Source organism: Pinus tabuliformis, chromosome 4_1 (genome assembly GCF_031772625.1).
Source record: "Pinus tabuliformis cultivar Carrire ecotype Pingquan chromosome 4_1, CPIR1, whole genome shotgun sequence".
Taxonomy (NCBI): domain Eukaryota; kingdom Viridiplantae; phylum Streptophyta; class Pinopsida; order Pinales; family Pinaceae; genus Pinus; species Pinus tabuliformis.
The window spans coordinates 521389658-521406062 of NC_142303.1; the positions used below are offsets into that span (position 1 = coordinate 521389658).

General features: G+C 41.0%; 1 pseudogene; it reads right to left on the reverse strand.

Moving 5' to 3' along the window:
* Window positions 1–14573: 14573 nt before the first annotated feature.
* On the reverse strand, window positions 14574–16069 carry LOC149176871 (putative nucleoredoxin 1 pseudogene; annotated as a pseudogene).
* Between the last annotated feature and the right edge of the window lie 336 nt (window positions 16070–16405).

The window sequence follows — 16405 nt, forward strand, 5'->3', positions numbered from 1 at the left end:
TGCTAAGTGTAAAGGTGAATGGGTTGAGCGGCCGTATGGCCATTTGGCCGGCCACGTCGGCCAGTTAATGGTCTAGTGGATGTGTGGGTGGCAGCCATGAAAAAGAATAACAGCATGCACGTGAGAGCAATCCCGTTGGAAAAAAATGAGTTAACCGAAGAGGTGGCGGCAGATCTACGGGAATTGATGCGGCAGCAAGTCAACGCGCAGTTGAATGATGGGATGACGTCACCCAACGGTCCGGCGGGGACAGCTCACCCCCACGCCACGGATTCCGCCGAATTCAAAATCTAATCGGCTAGATTGCACTCATGCATTTATCAACCACCGTTTTGAACTCGAGCGGCTATCCTGATCCTTCTGCAGTTTGATACGTTGAGCCTTTGGCTATCAGAATGATTGAGAAGCACACCCAAGGCGCAGACCGACTGCAGTCTCTCCCGAAAATTGCGCGCTGCATTCTACAGGAACGCTGCCATTCTACAGGAATGCTGTCATTCTACAGGAACGCTGTCATCCTACAGGAACGCAGTTTCTACAGGAAAGCGGGTGCCTCACGTAAAAGGGTGGCCAATTAAAAAGGTAACCCTGAACTCTTCATGCAACTGGTTATTAAAGGTGGCAGAAGTGTCGTCCACAGTCTGGTCATAGAAAAACGGTGAAATTGTTGTCTGCTGTGCCTATACTGTCATTCTACAGGATGTCGAGTAATTAAACTGTGTTAAGTTCCTCAGGGATAAGTTTTGTGGGTTATGTGCATGACATTCTACGCTCTGTCTCAGTAAACCAAATTTCTTCCACAATCACCACCTCTGGTTAAGGAAACCGTTTTATCATGCCGGGTGGGTTTATTAGACGAGAACCCACTGATTCAACCAAGTTAAGGGAAAACCAGGAAGTGGTAGAGCTCTTCACACGGGTTCAATGGATATCTTTTTGTGACAAATTGCAGGGTTACGATGATGAAATGGAAGAAGAATTTTTGCAGGCTTTGAAGCCGAAATCCAAGACACTGGCCACAGTGAACTTCAGGGGTCTAAGCCTCAAGCTCACCCCGCAATATATCAGTCGAATTACTGAACTTCCGATGGGTTTGCCGTGGGATAAGGAAGAAAGGAAGTTGAGCCAGCAGGCCAAGAAAGAATTCTTTCCACCTCAGGAGGAATTCTTGGAGGACAAAAATGGGGTGCGAAGAACCAGCTTGCTGCCACCATGGAATGAAGTCAGCCTGCAAATCATGAAGTATATAACCTGTGAAGGCCGTTTTAGCATCGTGTACGCATATCACTTTCGGTTGCTCACTGAATTGAGGCACCGGATTGATCTTCATGTAGAACAGAAACTGAGCATTCCTTATTTCCTACTACAGTCCCTAATTGAGTGTGCCACAAAGTTAAAAGAAGGCATACCAGATCAGGTAGTGCACCATGGGTTGATCAAACTTCTTGTGGAGGATGCACTTCATTCATATAAAGTTCCCCTCTCATGGGAATCATTCAGGAATTTGACAAGAGATGGAGACATAAAAATGTTGATTGAAGAAACGGGTTCCTCCAGCAGTGAGGAAAAAGAAGCAGTGGTCGAGGGAAAGAAATAAAAAGGCCAGAAAACCCCGACCACAGTGCAGAAGAAAGAACAAAAGAAGAAGCATGAGGAAAAGGATGACAAAGAAAAAGGTGACACACCCATCTTGTCAGCAAGAGAAAAGAGGTTGAAGAGCAGAACAGACAAAGCTGAGGTGGTCCACACCAGCCCAAGTACCTCATCAGCACTTACAACCAAACCATAAAGCAAAACCCATGCAGCAAAGCAAGCAAAGGTGGTGACACCTGTGTCTACAGGAAAGCAGAAACAGGATTCTACAGGAAGCCCGAAAACAGAGACAGGGGCTTCTACAGGAAGCCCGAAATTGGAAAAAGGGGCTTCTACAGGAAGCCCGAAAATCATTGAAAAAGAGGCTTCTACAGGAAGCCCGAAAACTACCAAAACAGGGGCTTCTATAGGAAGCCCAAGAGTGGCTAAACCAGGGTCTTCTACAGGAAGCCCAAAATTGGTAAAGAAAGGGTCTTCTACAGAAGGCCCGGAAGTGGGTAAAGCAGGGTCTTCTACAGGAAGCCCGAAATCAGAAAAGAAGGGGCCCTCTACAGGGAGCCCTGAGAAAGAAAAACACAAGAAAGAGAAGGCTGGCATTCTCGAAAAGGAGGCAGCAGCTACGCTGGCGGCCCTCGATACACCTCCAAAGCCGAAGGAGAAGAGAGAGAGGGAGATCCCTCTACCTTTTGAAGCCAGGAGAAGTAAGAGAATAAACACGGGCAAGCCGCAGCCTCCACCCAGCAGCCAAACCATTTTAGGGGGTGTCCCTACTTCACCCAGTGGAAGATCCCCCTCTAAAACATCCGCCACCCCCGAGAGGGGAAGCCCAAAAATAACTTCCTGGACACGAAGGTTAGGCCAATCGGCTTCCGAAGCCCAGCTCAAGGAAACAGGAAAGGGGGAGGAAGCGCCACCCTCATCACCGCCAGGGGCAGAAGAGGCAGGGCCACCAAGAACAGGAAAGGAAGAGAATGCTCCGGGCCCTAGTTCTCGGCCAAGGACAAGGAGCTGGGGCAAAGTTGCTCAAGGATGAGCAAATATTTTAGTTGGGGGGTGATGATGAGCCCCAATTTTTGGTACAATTTGGGCTCATATTGGCCTACTTACCTTGCTCAACCATTCATCTTTTACCACTTATGCATTCATTTCTTAGTATATTCATGTTGTTTGTAGGAAGAAGGGTAGGCATTATATCTATGTGGCTAATACATGATGATTTCAGGTTTTTGGCATTAAAGAGAGCAAAAGACCACGCAAAAGGAGACAAGGAGACATCAAAGGTGACATTGCGGGTTCATAGGGAGGTTTTCCACGGTCTTGATGACCTTCCTCGTGATTTTCACCTTAACTCCGAGCTCCAACAGCTCTCCCCACCGAGCTTAAAGGCATCCAACACGTTCTACAGGATCAGCAGTTTTACAGCAGTTTGACTTTCAGTTGGACAGCCAAGCTCCACGAATGGAGGAAGCCAGCTTGATCTTCATTTTGTCTAAATATGAAGGCCGTAGCCTTTTTTAGGAGCTTTTTGAACTTTTGGACTGATATTGTAATCTCTGAGCACAGCTCGTTGTTTGTTTTTGTAAGCCAGTTTTGGCATGACATTAGACTTTTTATTATGAATAAAGGCAAGCAGATTTTGATCTAATTCTGAGCTTTTAAGGGAGCTATAGCTCTCAGGTTAGGGCCCAACCTGAGAGCAATAGACCTCCTCTTCTTTGTAGTGTTATTTGCCTTTCTTTCCAGCACTTTGTTTCCTTGTTTTGATATGCATTTCGAGAACACAGTCTGTTGATTTGATTTCTTTAATAAGATTGAGTAGGATTAGCTTATGGTTAAATCACTTGCAGTTGCTTAGATCAGAATAGGAGGTTTGTAATTCACTGGAGCTCCAAGAAAAGGTTGTTAGTGCCTTCACTGCCATCTCTGTTTAGGGATTGGGGTGCAGCCTATACCAACCAACAAAAAAACGCAGTCTTTTTCCACTTTCATGCAAGCTGCAACACAGTCGTTTTAATCGTGGATCCTTCCATGCATTTTGCTCTTGAGCCATACTTCTTCATTACAATTCCATGCATGACTTTTCTTCATGATTTACATCGTTGTTCATTGGTTTAATAGCACACGTAGCACAGGTTAATGGATTCTCATTTTTGGTGTAAGACATAAGCAATTTGTTTTATTTACACTGCTCAATATCATTCCACTTCCTTCTTCTTCTTCTTAACCATGCCTATAGCCACCTACTCGACCCCTGTTCATCTCGTTCACCTTCCAACTCTTCCATTGCCCATGTAGCTCCATCTTGTTGACCTTTCGTTGTTTCCATCCTTCTAGTCACCAACCAACTTCGTGCACTCTCTCTCCATCTTATTTCTCTGCCCCTGAGCCATCACAAGCTCCATCTCCACCTTACCTATCCACCCATACCGCTCCATCACTTCACCATCACCCAAAACTTCCACTTACAGCACATGATATAGAAGTTAGCAGATTTCCTGTAGAATTCCTTAGTTTCCTGTAGGATCCCCTGCAGACATCCTGTAGAAGCCTGCAAACTTGGTTTCCGAGCACCTGAACGTTGTAGACCTCTGTGGACTGATGCTAGGGACCCCCCGGGACCTCTCTTAGCCCCTCTGACCTTTCCCAAGCTTTCTCTCCCTTCGCACCACCTCTGCACAACCAAACCCTAATAAGAAACAAAACCATAATCACTCCAACCACTTAAGCAAAAATACAAAAACAATGTTCTTTTTCATGGAAGTAGTTTGAGTTCATGCATTTCACATCATTAAAAGTAATGGCATCATTTTTAGACATTTGCACTCTCACTATTGCATCATAGAGGTTAAACTAGTCAGATTAGGGTTCACTAGGGTTTCCATGCTTTGGTTGGCTTTCAGTTCATTTTTGCAAAGTAGATCAATTTCCTTTGAGATAGCCTTCGTCCATCATTTAGAAAGCTTTTTCTGAGAGCATATAGAAGTTGGCTTGAGCCCTAGCGGCCTTGTGCCAGCTGACCAAGTGACAGCTGCAACAAGAGCTAGTACTTGTGCATACAGCACCGTTGCTTCCAAGTTTGTATGAACTACTGGGTTGATAAAATTAGAGATAGGAAGCCCCAGGAGTTGTAGCATTATTGCTACAATACTGGAGCCCACCACACTCTGTCATCCCACAGTGCATACTTGAGCTTAGAATCCCAGTTCTTTTTATTGTCTTCCAACAACTTTTTAATTATCCTTATCAGGCTTTTGTTGGAAGATTATGCTAGACCATTGCCTTGAGGGTAGTATGAGGTGGAATGAACCAGCTTAATGCGCATTGAGTCACACATGTCCACCAATTCTTTTGCCCTGAAGGCTGTTGCGTTGTCTGTGACCAATTTATGTGGACAACCAAATCTGGCGAAGATATTCTCTATTAAAAACCTCGTAACCACATGATGATCAGCCTTTCTAGATGGGATTGCTTTAATCCACTTAGTGAAGTAATCAGTGGCAACTAAGATCCATTTGTGCTAGCCACTGGAATGTGGATTGATTTCTCCAATGAAATCCAAGCCCCATTGCTGAAAAGGGCCATTTGCATGTATTAGTTTTAGGGGCAGGGACTTCAATTGTTGTTTTCCTTCAAATATTTAGCACCTGTCACATGATTTAACAAATGAAAAGACATTAGAAAATAAATTGGGCCAATAATACCTAGCTCTCAGGATCTTGTGGGCTGTAGTTTTCCAATAATGACGCCCTCCACATATGTTTGAATGAAATTGCTGCATGACTTCACTAGATTGTTCTTTGTCTAGACACCTCAAGAGAATTCCATAGGGGTCCCTCCAGTAGAGAAGATTTTCATGAATGCAATATCTAGCTACCCTGAACTTAATAGTTTTGTTCTGGCTCAAACTAAGGCCTAGAGGAATTTCTAGCTTCAGGAAAAATTGAGCTATTGCATGGTACCAATCACAAGAAGCTAGATTTTCTGCCAATTATTGATTTCTCCTTGGTTCAGTTGTTTCTTCGGTCTGACCATTCTCTGAAATCGTGCCCATGAGATTTATGTCCAACATTCTGCAATTTTCTTCTACCATCAGTCTGGCAAGGCCCTGACCTCTGACAAGCTTAGTGGGCTTCAATTCTATATTAAATTCAATTAACTTTGCAATCCATTTAGCCCTTCTTCCATCAACATCAAGTTGTGTTAATACATCTTTTATTGAAGCAGAGGGTACATATGCAATTATCTTGGAATGCAGAATGTAAATTCTGAAAGCTTTCAAAGATTTGATAAGAGCATATGCTTGTTTCTTAATGATATCATAGTTCAACTCAACATCCTTTAAGGTTTTGCTGAAAAATTCCACTAGATGCTCTGAGCCTTGTTCATTTGCTTGCAATAAAACTGCTGCAAGGGTGTCTTCAGAGGAAAATGAAAATATATGGAACTCCTGGCTGTAATCTGGACTTCTTAAAGTGGGAGCCTCCATAATAGCTTTCTTAATGGACTCAAAGGATCTTCTTGCTGCATCAGTCCATTTGACTTTGGACCCTTTTCTCAATATGGAGGTAATATGTTTTACAAGTTCTGAAAAATTTGGGATGAACCTCCTCTCAAAATTTATTCTACCCAGAAAGGACTGAATGTCTTTCTTTGATCTCGGGACAGACAAAGTCTGTATTTCTTTTACTCTTTTTGGGTCAATTTGGACACCTGTAGCAGAAACAACATGTCCTAACAGCTTTCCCTCTTCTAAAGAAAACTGTGACTTTTTAGGATTGACTAAAATTCCAAACCTTTTGCACTTCAGGAACACTTTCTTTAAATGCTGTAAATGGTCTTGATGGCTGCTAGAGTACACTGTTATATCATCAAGGTAATCAAGGACAAACCTATCCTTCTCTCCCACAAATGCTATATCCATAGCTCTCTGAAAGGTGGCTCCAACATTCATCAGTCCAAAAGGCATCTTGGAATACATAAAAGTGCGCCAACGAGTGGTGAATGCAGTCTTCTCTTGGTCATCTAGATGTACGACAACTTGATTATAGCCTAAAAATCCATCCAGGAAAGTCATCACTTTGGTCCCCAAGACCTTTTGCAGTAAATGCTCCATCTTGGGTAGAGGATAATTGTCATTTTTGGAGAATTTGTTTAAGTTTCTGAAATCAATGCACAATCTGATTTCTCCACTTTTCTTCTTCACCACTACCAGGTTGGCTACCCACTGTGAATATCTGAGAAGGACTATGATTTTGGTAGCCAGTAACTTTTTTATTTCTTTTTCAATCAAAGGGAGGAGCAGAGGATTTATTGGTCTTAGCTTTTGCTTAAAAGGAATGGTGTCTTTCTCTGAAGGGATTTTATGCTGGATGATCTTCTTGTCATATGTTTTCAGGTCACTATATTCCCAGGCAAAGACATCAGCAAATTGCTTCATTAAATTGCAGTATTCAACACTTTGGGAAGAAAACAGATGAGTGGACAAATTTATGTATCTGGGTTGATCTAGACTTCCTATATTATGTTTACAAACTGCAGATTGGTCTTATTTTTGGGCAGCCTGATAGGGCACATCATTTTGGTCAAACAACTTTCCTGATTGAACCAGACCCTTAGGTATATGATTGCTGGGCAGTTGGACAATGTTATCTTTACCAATTTTGTTTCTAAGTTGGGACTGGGGACTTTCTTCCGAGGCTTCATTCTCTTCGTCAATTTGCATTTAAGAAAATTCATCAATGACTTGCAGGAACGTATTCAATTCATCATCATCTTCAAAGACTTTCCAATGCTGGACATTATCAGGAAAGGATGGTTTGTATTTCATTTGAATTTCATAAACTAGTTTGGGAGGCACGAGAGGGATAAACATGCTAGTAAACACAACAAGGGAATCAGCAAGCTGATTTTTAGCTCTAGGGATGTATGAGATACAAAAATTATCAAAAGAATCTTTGAGTCTCCATACCTCATTTTTGCATGCTTTCAGCCTTGGGTGCTTTGCTTGAAATGTCCTGTTTACTTGCTGAATGATAAGATCAGCATCTCCAAACACCTTTATGTTTCTAATTCCTCTGCCTTTAGCTGCATTGAGACCCAATATCAGAGCTTCATACTCTGCTATATTGTTGGTGACTTGAAAGGCCAACTTAAAAGATATATGTGTGCTTTCTTGTTTTGGAGATATCAGCACCACCCCTGCTCCTGCAGTATCCCTAGAACATGCTCCATCAAAGAGCATCTCCCAAACCTGACTTCCTTGCTCTCCCTTGGCCTGATTCACTAGCCTCTTGATCTGCATTGAGGCCTTCTGGGATTCTTCAATTTGGAGAATACAAGCTCCAAAATTAGTGTCCACGACATATATGGGATGATTAGAAGGATTCCTCTCATCACTGATGATGTATGCTAGCAGTGCTTCTTTGTACAATCTCCTACTTTCTCCTCCAAAAACTGGGACAATGGTATAAGATAGATCATTTTGTAATGTCCCACCTAGTCTCTTAATCCATCCTCTAGACAACAGCATGCCAAACTTAGGAGGGACATCTGCTACCACAATATCCATCATCATACTCTTCATGGGCAGCTGAGTTAGGGTAATAGTTAAGTCTTTGATTAATCCTAGGAATTTTACCTTTCTTGAATCAAATGAGAATAATTCATGATATGGTCGAATGATATCAAGGCCTAACTCTTCCATGATAGCTTTAGACATCAAACTGTGGCTGGCCCCTATGTATAGCAGGCAATTGTGGAGGATTTTGTCATGAATGGTCAATGAGACATAAAATGATGGAGAATTATTATCAGCAGGTTCGATCATAGGGCTAAGCACAACTGCAAGCTTATCATCTTGCAAATTGACATAGTTAGTGGGGGTTTGTGTGGCTTTTAGCTCAAAAGCATCAAGGATAGGCTTTCTAAAAACTTCACTCCTTACAAGTTCTAACAGAGGCACAAATATTTTTAACTTCTGGACTTCTGATTCCAAACTGAAAGGGGAAGGGAACTTATCAAGACCTCTTACCTCTTGAGCTGGTGCTTTGAGGATGACTGGATCAGCTACTGGCTTCTTCTGTTTGATATTCTGTTGCTCTGTTTGGACAACAACTCTTTGGGCAGGGTTCTCCTTGACATTGTTTGCTTTTGACCTCAGATTATACCTTTGCTGCTCACCAGTTTGCAAAACAGCCTCTCTGTCCCACTCTTGACTGGTTTGGTCCTTTAGTAATGATTCTTCATATGCAGCCAATGCCAAAAAGGTAGCACTACCTTTATCTTCCATGCAACGGATTTCATCCTCCTCTTCAAACTGCTCCTCCTCCATGACTACATTTTGGAAAGGAGCCTTAACCTTTTGTTCTTCACTTGCTTCTTTACCCCTTTGTATGATTTGCAACTGTTCATTTTCTCTTCTGAATGGATTTGGATTTCTTGGAGAAAATGTGTTTTGAAACCTTGTCTTTCCTGAACTCTGCTCAACTTTTAGCTTAGATATCTCAGTAGCTAATGACTCTATCATCTTAGTAATTTTATCTAGTTTGGGTTCTAAAGATGAATCAAGGGAAGAAGAAGCCTCACCTCTCTGCCTTCTTCTATCAGCATGACTTCTAAGCTTTTCTACAGCCATAATATTTGATTCCACCTCTAGTGCTGCATCTTGCATATCAACTAGAGTGGCACATCTTATTTCTCTTAAAAGCAGGCAGAAATCTGAGTCAAAAGCATTGGCATAAGTGAGTATGGCAGAGTTATGGTAGGCTTTTCTTCAACTGGTATCTCACTATACATACAGTTAAATTCGTTTATTAAAATCAGGCAAAGATTCCCCATTTTCCCTCTTTAGGTTTCCAAACTCTGTATGGTAATATGGCATGTCTTTTCTATCCCCCCATTGTTTCAGGAAGGCATCATCCAAAGCTTCAATGTCTGCTATGGACCGATGGGACAATTCTCCGAACTACTTTCTAGCCTCTCCATCAAGGCTCTAGACAAATACTCTCATCCACACATCATCTTCACTGATATCTAAGTTATCAGCATAACTATAAAAAGATTCAAGGTGTTCTTCAGCTGTTACTCCCTCTGTACTAGTGAACTTGGGCATATATTTATGATATTCTCCTGCAGGCATGGAATTCAAAGGAACAGGGAAGACTAGGGGTCCATACCTAGCAGCTATGATTCTTTCCATCTTTGTGGGAGCTTGTTGGCCTACCATGACTGGGGTATGTGGAAGGATACTGGCAGATTGAATGGTAGGAAGTAACGAAATAGATGACAGAAACAAAGGAGTATGATGGACTGTATGGGAGGTTTCCTTTGGACTGAGATCCAAAGGGGAACTGACTGAACAAGGAGCTTTATGAATCTCTGAAGGTAGTTCTTCACTAACAATGTTATTCTCTAAATCTTCAAATTGTATATCCCCAGCTATAACTTTGTCTTTCGTAGATACATAAGATTTCTTAGGCTTACCTGATCCTGATAATCCTTTCTGTGAAGTTTTCTTCTATTTAGCAATCTTCTCAGGGTCAGGCACTGGGTCAGCTGGTGATTTCTAAGGATTTCTCCGGGTATGCCTCACAAACTGAGCTAGAACTGTAATGTGGAGTCGCCAAAGGTTGGTCCTCCAATAGAGTCGCCAGATAGATGATTACAAATAGAAATGTGTTCAGACTTTGTCTATCATCAAAGCATGGAACTATGTCGTTTCCCAGGGAAGCTGAGCTTCAATCTCCTCTCCCTGGCAATGGCACCAATCAATGTTGTCACCCCAAGAAACTCTCCTAGGTTGTAGCTCGAAGATGCTGGGGAACATTACAAACTCAACTCAATGTTGGAAATGGATGAATGGAAGCAATGATGCGTGTTCAAGCCAGATAACCACTTCTGCTCTGCTTGACCCCAGACATGCGTGAACACCCCTAGAGTACAAGGCTTTAGACCACCAATTACTCATAGTTCAAATATTGGGTGGATATGAAGAATATTGATCACACCAGTAGATGCACAAGACCTTGTGATGGTTGGTTGCAACCAGTAAAGGGGTCTACAAATCTAATACCCTAATGCACAGATAGGATGACAGCTCTCTGTCACTAAGTGAAAAGAAACCTGATTAACACATTCACTGATACATGCAAGACTTTAACACAGAGGTAGGATGACAACCCCTCTAATGCCAAACATTAGGAGTTCAGAAAAACTGCAGATTAGGCATAGCCTAGAACAGAAGACAAAGGGAAAGTGAGCAATTAACAACAAAAGAAGCTTGCATTAGCTGAAAATGAAGACGAGACACTGCAAGTATCAGAGAAGTTACAGTCTCCATAAGTTGAACCTTACATCAAAACAACAACCATCAACCCTGAGTACTTCTGTTTTTTGGGTATATATAGATTTTCATTACAAAGACGTTTTGCTATTCTAGACGTGGAGGGGTCATAATTGACCACCAACCACTTTAACTATCCGATGGAGTCTCTGGTGCAATTTGCCTGCTTCATTGAATGAATTTGATCTTCTCGGGTGCTCTGTTGTACTTCTCGAGTAGGTGGAGTTTCGTATGGATGAAATTCCATAACTGCTAAATGCATTTAACTGCTTGAGGTTTTTCCTTTTCCTTCTCGGACATCCTTCCTGTTGAATGCGGTTGTTGAAGAGCTACTGCGTCAAGTACTGGATGCTAGCCACCTTCGTCCTTTCGAGAGTATGGAATGGTTATGGACATGGATAGTCGGGTTGGATCGAGGGGAAGAATCGGCCGTTGGAAAGGGCGGATCGATGGCGGATACGGCTTGGCGGGGACTATTGGGAATGTGAGGCAAAATATGATCGTAGGTCGTTGGATCTCGGGCAGGCAAATCCAAGGGCCACCGGGCACCAAAAATACACGAAGTTTATTGGGTGGGAAGAGCGGGCTTGAGTGGTAAGAGGTATTTCTCGCACCGCTATTAAGGGTCGGGCAATAATCATACAAGGGGGAGCGATCCCATTCATCGCACAACGCATGGCGGCAGGGAAACATGGAAACCGCTTTTTATTGCGAGTTAACGTGCGGCTATGTTATGGCGGCGGGGGAAGCGATCGTCGTCCGATCGTGGCGGAGGTGACCGGACGGTGTGGATTCGATCACATGGTTTTTCATTTGATGTGACAGGAAAAAGCTTGTGAAGGTGTGTGGTCGTGTGACAAGTTATATTATGGTTTAAGCTCCGCGCTCGGGGGTCTGAGGGGATATGGGTTTATGCAGAGTTTTAAAGGAAAACGGAGGTAGCAGGGTTATGAGAGTGTAAGCGGAGTGAAGGAGAATAAGAAGGATGATTGATGTGAGTCCTCTTTGAGCATGTTAAATTATGTAGCAAAGATAACAGTAACTATAGAGCCTATTTTTGACTTTTGGGTCCAATCTACAAGATAGTACTTCTTTTTTTTTACTTTTGGGTACAATCTACAAGATAGGATTTTCTTTTTACTTTTAGCTCAAATCTACAAGAGTTAAATAATTTTCACAAAAAATAAATGTTGTCTACTACTAAAATATAACTTTAATACCAAAATATAAAAGAACTATGAAAAGACAAGCACAGTAGAAAAGGAAAATTAATACAAACATTAAAATTAAAAACATAAAAAATATCAATATTTCTTATTCATTTACATAAAAAAATCAAATACATTCATATATAACCCTTAAATTTGAGAATTGGCAAAAATCAAACTTAGATATCAAAAGGGCCTCTTAGGCAAGTAGATCGGTGGTGGTCTTGCACACTGGATCTTGATGAAGCACTACGTGGAAGCAACGAGACGATTAGATCTGACATATCCGGGCGCATGGTCAACAGATCCAGCAACACTGCAAGCGGACACACACCCAATAGAGGAGGATCTGATACAAATTTTCATTAAAACATTGGAAGGCAAGACTATTTGTTGGAGGATCTGGGAAGGGAGGAAGATACAGGAGCTAAAAAAAAAAATCCAAAACCAACTTGGTATACCAGCATACTGGCAAAATCTAATCTACTTAGGCCACATTTTACAGGACAATCTCACACTCCAAGATTATGGTATCACCGCAGACTCAACCATAATAATTAACCTGCGTCTGAAGGGTGGAAGTGCTGGAACCAACGCAAAAAGCACAAGAACATTCAAGGAAGCAATCAAAGGCAAGGAAAAAATGCAAGCCAAAATCGCAACACCACTCGAGCTTCCAGGACCCTACATTATAAAACAAAAATCTGAGAATCCTACACTTACCATCACACTGCCTGAGGTAAAAGACCTGTACATAGATCTCTATTCTAATTCAGTTATATGCAGATTCAATGGGTTTTGGCCTAAATCTGATGTTTTGCACCAATGGATTTACGAGGCCTAGTCCCCAGCCTGTCAGATATACTTATGCCCCAAAGGTTTCTTTATAGTCAGATTCAAAACAACACAAGAAAGGGAATATATCCTCAACAAGGGACCATGGTTCTGGGACAATGCAGGACTATTTATGACCCCTTGGTTTCCGGAATTCGACGCCAACACAATGGTGGTATCAAAGATGCCAGTGTGGGTCAGGTTGCACAACCTCCTATTACATTTCTGGCATCACAGTGTTTTGATTGCCATAGGGAATGTATTGGGAAAATTCCTAAAGACTGATGAGGACCAAATCACAAGGGGAATATTCACATTTGCCAGGATATGCGTTGAGGTAGACCTCAGTGAGGGGCTACCATAAAGCATAAACTTGAATTTAAATAATACACAATAGACTCAACCACTAGAACATGAAAACACAGCCTTATGATGTCGTGGATGTCTACAAACAGGACCTACAAATTCTCAAATGGAACAAGAAGCAACAAAAAGAGACAAAAGGATGGCAAAATACAATCCCCTTGTAGGAAGAAGTAGAAAAAGAAGAAACAACAACATACAAAGCAGAAACTGAGAATAAAAAAGACTAGAACAACAGACTAAAGGAGGAGGAAGACCCCAACAACCAAAAGACTAGAACAACACACTAAAGGAGGAGGAAGACCCCAACAACCAAATGCAGCACAAAGCATCTCAACTAACAAGAATGGAAATAACAGGCATCAAGCAAACTCATGGATCAAAAGGAAACTCATGGATCATAAGGATCTGATTCTTAGAAAGACACTTCCACTGAAAATCAACTTTCCACCCAACACTTGAGGTTGGCGAAAGGTGGAAAAGAAGAAAGGGAGAAAAGAATAGATGTAAATTTTTTTATTATTTTACTTTTTGTCTGTCTTGTATCTTATTATTTGTTTTATTTTTGTCTGTCTTGTATCTTGTGAAAAGAGGTACATGCCATATGCATATGCTTTTCAGCATCTACAAAATGTAATTTTGTCTTATGATTAAAATTAAGATTTTCCGAAAAGAAAAGAAAAAACTCAAATTTTTATAACTACATTATTTGTTTTATTTTTGTCTGTCTCGTATCTTGTGAAAATAGGTACATGCCATATGTATATACTTTTCAGCATCTACAAAATTTAATTTTGTCTTATGAATAAAATTAAGATTTTCCGAAAAGGAAAAAAAAAAACCTCAAATTTTTATAACTACAAAAATTTCGTTCCCTTCATACTAGTTATACCTTCCTAATCATTTGCTGAACAATAATATATGCTAAAAATTCTATACTCACTTAAACATTATTTTTAGCCAGCAATCATACATAATCCACATATTTAGGATATGGAAAACAAATATGGATTCAAACCTCTCCACCCATTCTAGAGCAATCATTCACGGGTGTATATTTTCTTGCATGTCAATTGAATTCCAATTATAGAAGCCAAAGCATCGACTCTGAAGACGGAGTAACGGAGTAATTTATTAATTGTAGCTATAGATGACCTCACTTAACAAAGTTCAATGATGGATAAGATGATAACCAGGAATTCTAAAACACATTTAAGGAGAAAAAATTATCGGCATCAGGCTTTAATCAGCACGGTAACAAACATCTCCATCACAGATAACTCCAGTGGGTTTGCTGTTCTCGTCAATCGCAGTATCTGTCTTTTCATGTTCTTTGATTTTTTTTCCAGCGCTTGAAGATTTGCATCCGTAAAAGGATAGGCCTTGGCTCCATAGGGTCTTATGGCATCTGTGGCATCTATGCCCTTAGTCACCTTCTCCCCATCTGGATGAACCACAATCAAGGTCGGGATCCCTGTAACATCGTAAAGATCATCTAGATCCTTCCTACTTTTATCTCCAAATGGGAGAGCCAACCATGGAATGCTTCTATAATATTCTTCAAAATCCTCTTCATTATCGTCCCAAGAGATGAAAACAATCTCAAACGCTTCTCCTCTTTCCTTCAGTTCGTTGTATACCTTTACAAGCTCTGGAGTGAAACATTGGCAAGGAGGACACCAATGGGCAGAAAAATAAATACCAACTCTCTTTCCCACAAGCTCAAATACCAGGACCTGTTACAAGAATCCAAACATATAAAAGATCAGCATCATTTTCCACGAGAATACCATGTTCTGACCAAATTCCTACCAGGACTCCACCATGAAAACAACCCAAATTCAAAACCTAGAGATGTAACACTCCTTCCCATCCCTTAGGTTTTTTTAAGTGGATGAGAGGTGTCGCTTTCAATTAACATGATATTTATATTTTTATTAAACATATAAAAGATCAGCATCATATTCCACTAGAATACCGAGTTCTGACCAGATTCCTATCAAGACTCCACCATGAAAACAACCCAAATTCAAAACCTAGAGATGTAACACTCCTTCCCATCCCTTATTCCCATCCCTTAGTTTTTTTTAAGTGAATGAGAGGTGTCACTTTCAATTAACATGATCTTTATTATTTTATTAGGGAAATGGGCTTACAATTTTTTTTTCGATGAATCTACTACTGTATTTATCTAGATTTTTTTTAAGTGGGTGAAAAATGTGACTTCCAATTAACATGATCTTTATATCATGGAAATCAGGTATAGACCTTTTTAAGAGGATGAGAGATGTTACTTTCAATTAACATGATCTTTATATTATGGAAATAAGATTACAAACATTCCTGAGGCGTCACTTTCCATTAACATAATCTTTATATTATGGAAATGTAGTTACAAAAATTCCTTTGATCAATCGACTATTATATCTATCTAAATAAAATGCATTGCACTGAAAGATGTTATTTTCAATCAACCTAACTTCCATAGTCATATATCTCAATAACTGATCACCTGGTCACATATCTCAGTAACTCCCCTGGTCACCTCCATTCTTGATGAGGAAGTTGCGCTTATCAGACACCAAGATTGATTCCAGAGTCTGTGCTTCTCTTTTGGCTTTCCTTTCGGCCTCAAGCGCACCTGCCTTTTCCTCATGTCCTTCTTCAATCGCAGCATCTGCACCTTCTTCAGAGGGTTTATCAGTGGCATCTTCTTCTTCGTCTTCTCCATAACTCTCATCAGTGGTATATTAATCTTCGTTGAGGGTATCCTTTGGTTTTCCATACTCTGAATTCCTTCTTCAACGTTTCAAGACGCGCTTCAATAAAGCGACAAGCCTTGGATCCGTAGACACGTAGGGCCTCTGTGGAATTTGACACCACCTTCCCATCTGGATCACCCACAATGAAGGTTGGAATGTCATCTCAGCCGTAAAGTTTGTCTACACTGTCCCTTGTTTATTCTCCTAATGGAAGAGCCAACCATGGCATGGTTCTATGGTATTTGTCAAAAGCCTTTTGATTTCGGTCCCAAGACTGGAAAACAATCTCTAATTCTTCCCCTCTA